Source organism: Nannospalax galili, unplaced genomic scaffold (assembly GCF_000622305.1).
Source record: "Nannospalax galili isolate Female #2095 unplaced genomic scaffold, S.galili_v1.0 scaffold5000, whole genome shotgun sequence".
Lineage (NCBI taxonomy): Eukaryota > Metazoa > Chordata > Mammalia > Rodentia > Spalacidae > Nannospalax > Nannospalax galili.
The window spans coordinates 24,413-29,099 of record NW_008345913.1 but is presented as its reverse complement, the minus strand read 5'-3'; the positions used below and the strand labels follow the sequence as shown (position 1 = coordinate 29,099).

General features: G+C 35.2%; 1 pseudogene; it reads right to left on the bottom strand.

Moving 5' to 3' along the window:
• Positions 1 to 199: 199 nt before the first annotated feature.
• The window catches only part of LOC103741405, a 9,748-nt pseudogene continuing 5,260 nt past the window's right edge, over positions 200 to 4,687 (bottom strand).

The following is a 4,687-nucleotide window of genomic DNA, read 5'->3' as shown; positions in this document are numbered from 1 at the left end:
AAGAGGAATGTATATATGATATGTATTATCATGAATATTATTTGAAGGATATTGACATTAGGAAAAAGCTGATCACTCTTCCCACTAATGTGCAGGATTGTATGATTAAAATCTGCTGCCTATATTCTTTACTAAAATGGGGCATCTTAATGTCAGTGAAAGAACAACTTGTCATTCCATATACAATATTGACAGTGCATTAAGAACCACTGAATTTTGTTTATAAAAACAAACAAAGATCACAAACAGTTTGTATTAGAAAAATCTCTATATGGTCTAAAAACAGATTAAAATACTCAGGAAATGATCTTCTAATACAAACAATGGACAGTTGCACTTCAATTAGTTTACAAAATTCAAACTTGTACTAATTTGATTATTCACAGCTGAGTTATCCACACCATTTTCATGTATTTATTGACTCATCTCCATCATATAAAAGAATTACATTCTATAAATTCTAAGAATTACCTTATGTTTTTCCCACATACTATATTATTCAGAGACTTTGTCTCCTACCCTTGTGTCCATAAAGAGTTGTCATGAGGAAATGCTTTACTACACTTTGTGTTATTTATTTTTTATTTTTATTTATGTATCTGTATGTGGCTATGAGACTGTATACCACATTTTTATGGATGCACACAGAGGTGGGTTCTGGGATCTGTACCCCAGTCCTCTGCAAGAGCAACAAGCATTCATAAACTGAGCTACCTCAATACTAAATTCATTCATACAATACCTTCCAGTACAACCAATTTAGTACTGGGCTTTAAATACTGGACAACACTTCTTCTAGAGTCATCAGACATAGAAGGTTTCTATCCAAAATAAATTTACTCATGATTAATGAGTATGTTTCAATTTTACATTTGTAGGGTTTCTCAAAATATCCTCTGTCATTGTTTCAAAAAATAATTTCCCACAGGATTTGAAACTGAATGTATTTTTCTTTGGTATGAATTTCAACATTCAGTAATTGCAGAATGACTGTTCAACACTCTGCAACTTCCACTGCCTTTACAAGATTTCTCTCCATTATGAATTTTTATGTTTAATAAGGACTGAAAAATTATTAAAGACTATGTTGCATAGCAGTGATTTTCCAGCATGACTGCTGTGGTGTTGAGTAAAGCCAATGGCCTTGCCACATTCTGTCCACATGTGACACTGATGATCATTCATGTGTGAAGAACGAGTAAAGGCTTGACACATTCTTTGCTTTTTTCAGAGGTATAATCTGTATGAACTATTTCATGCTGACAAAGATATGAAGAATTATTAGAGGCTTTAACATATTATTTCTAAGTTTTTGGTTTCTCTCCATCATGAATTCGATGATGGCTATACATGTTTGAACAACGGACAGATGATGGGCTACATACTTTACACTTGTAGCGTCTCTCTCCATTGTGAATTCTGTGATATAGAGTAAGGGCTGAATTAATAGTAAAGTATTTCCACAATCTTTACATTTTTAAGGTTTCTTTCCTCTATGAAATCTTTGGTGTAAAGCATGGACAGAATAGTCATTAAAGGCTTTGCCACATTCTTCACGTTTGTAGGGTTTATCTCCAGTATGACTCCTCTGGTGTTTGTAAAGGAGATTTGACCTGGTGAAGGCTTTTCCACATTCATCACACTTGTAGGGTCTCTCTCCGGTATGAATTCTCTGGTGTCGGTGAAGGTGATTTGACCTGTAGAAAGCCATGCCACATTCTTCACACTTGTAATCCTCTGGTGTTTGTAAAGGAGATTTGACCTGGTGAAGGCTTTTCCACATTCTTCACACTTGTAGGGTTTCTCTCCAGTATGAATTTTCTGGTGGTTATAAAGTGCTGTGGAAGTAGTAAAGCCATTGCCACATTCTTCACATCTGTAGGGTTTCTCTCCAGTATGAACTCTTTGGTGTTGTTTAAGTCTGAAATGCCAGTAAAACGTTTTGTCACATTCTTCACATGCATAGTGTTTCTCCTTATGAATTATCTGGTGAGCAGAAACTTTTGAAAGTGTACTTAAGGTCTTGCCGCATTCTAAACACTTGTAAGGTTTCTCTCCAGTATGAACTGTTTGATGTTGGTTAAGGTATTGAGACCTCCTAAATGCTTTGCCACATTTTTCACATCTGTAGGGTTTCTCTCCAGTGTGAATTTTTTGGTGTTGTATAAGGTATGAAGAAGACTTAAAAGTTTTGTGACATTCTTCACATTTGTAGGGTTTCTCTTCAGTATGAATTCTTTGGTGTCGTTTAAGTCTTGAAGAACAGTTAAAAGTTTTGTGACATTTTTCACATTTGTAGGGTTTCTCTTCAGTATGAATTCTTTGGTGTTGTTTAAGTCTTGAAGAACAGTTAAAAGTTTTCTCACATTCTTCACATTTGTGAAGTTTCTCCTCCGTCACAGTCCAAGACTCTCGACTTTGCTCCAGAAATGTGACCAGAAACGGCTTAGAGACAGCAAGACCTGTTTGTATGAAACAGCAATACAATTATTTTCCTGCTGTTTTTTGGAGTTAACATTTCTTTTCTAGAATCACGATTATAAGAAAAAAGAAGACATGATAAATGATTGTAGAAAATTAGTTCTTTAAATATTTCCTGACAGATATTATAATACTCAGGGTGAATAATTTTCACCAATTTACAGATACTGAACTTTACTTAAAAATATAAACATTAAAACTAAAGAGTGAAACATTTTAAGTTAGCATAGATAGTTCATGTCTCAGGTGACTCTATTTCTAACATTACCACTAAAGTGAAAGATACATACCTTCTAAATAAATGTGTTAAAACACAATAAAAATACAGTAATTTTTCTTGGCAATATCAACACTCTCCCTATTTTTTCCTTAAAAGCAGTAAAGCATATAAAACTCATTTATGAAATTCATAAGCTCCCTTGAAGTATTCTACAGGGTGAGGAAGTTAAATGTTGACAGTGAATTTTGAATTCACCATGGGAATGATCCTCACCCAGGAATACAAGGTTGCTGTAATTCTCCAACATCACATCCTTATATAAATCCCACCGAGCAGGGTCCAGGTATTTACACTCCTCTGGAGAGAAATCAATGGCCACATCACTGAATGACATCAATTCCTGAAATAAAAATAAATATCATAAGTTAATGCCATTAACAGCATAAATAACAAATAAGAACATAAATACCAATGGTCATCATGAAAGGAGTGTTTCTAACATAGATGAGTAATATTAACTAGTAAAATTCTTCTATATTTAGTAATATTATCTCATGCTTTATCCATCCTTAAGAAAAATAATATACAATATTCATAGACATATGTGTTTGTATTATACAATATAGAGTACATACATTTCTCACAGGAAAATGTTATGGTGAGTAAGAGGATACTTCTCAACATATTCTATACACAACATGAAAGAGAAATGCAACTAAAATGAGACCGTGAGGTCTGGGTTTTTGAATATGTACTAACTTCAATAGTGATGCCAGTAATGTGTACCAGAACACACTACTGGGAATAACCAAGGAGTAGAATAAAAAAGGAACAGTTTGGGGCAGGCGAGATCACTCTGCAGTTAAGAGTACTGGCTGCTTTTGTTCTTAGCACAGAAATTGTGGCAAACAACAGTTTTAACACTGGTTCCAGTGGAATCTGACGCTCTCTTCTGACCTCCATGGGCATTGCACAACATGGGTGTACTTATATACATGCAGGGAATATACTCATAAGCAAAACAAATTTTAAATAATAAAGTTAAAAATAAAAGAGTACTGGGGCTGGAGATGGCTTGGTGGTTAAGAACACTGGTTGTCCTTGCAGAAGACCCGGGTTCGAATCCCAGCACCCACATGGCAGCTAACAACTATCTGTACCTCCAGTCCCAGGGGATCTAACAGTCTGTTCTGTCCTCCACGAGCATTGCACGACATGGGTGCACTTACCTACATGCAGGCAATACACACATACATATAAAATAATAAAAAAAGAGTAATGACTGCTCCTGCAGAGTACGTGGGTTCAATTGCAGCACCAACACGGCAGCTAACAACCATCCAGGGGATTCAATGCCCTCTTCTTGCTTCTGTGGGCTTTGCACAATAAGAGTGCACATACATACATGCAGGCAAACACTCATATACATAAAAATATTAACTATTTAATTTCAAAAGGGGAAGAACTCAGAGAAAATTGAACTGCAACAATCTCAACAAATTCACACACTTAAAATATAGCAAATAGGGAGCTGGAGATATGGCTCAGTGGTTAAGAGCACTGACTGCTCTTGCAGAGGACCCGGGTTCAATGCCCAGAACCCACATAACGGCTATGAACCGTCCATAACTCCAGTTCCAAGGGAATCCGAAGCCCTCTTCTGACCTCCACAGCATTGCACAACACGGATGCACTCACATACATGCAGGCAATACACTCATACACATATAATAAAATATTTTTAAAAAATATATAGCAAGTAGAGCAATCAACACTTTTTGGATATTAAACTATACAAGTTAACATTGTCTCAGTCTTCCGACTCATAGCATTAGGAATTTATGACACCACTTTTATTTCTCTCTCTTATTTTTACACTTTCTGCAGTTTTGTTTTTCATTTCTCATATCAGTGGATAAAGTACAAAAATAATCTATAAGAACAGAAACATTTTTTATTATTCTTCATGATATAAAGACATAAGTG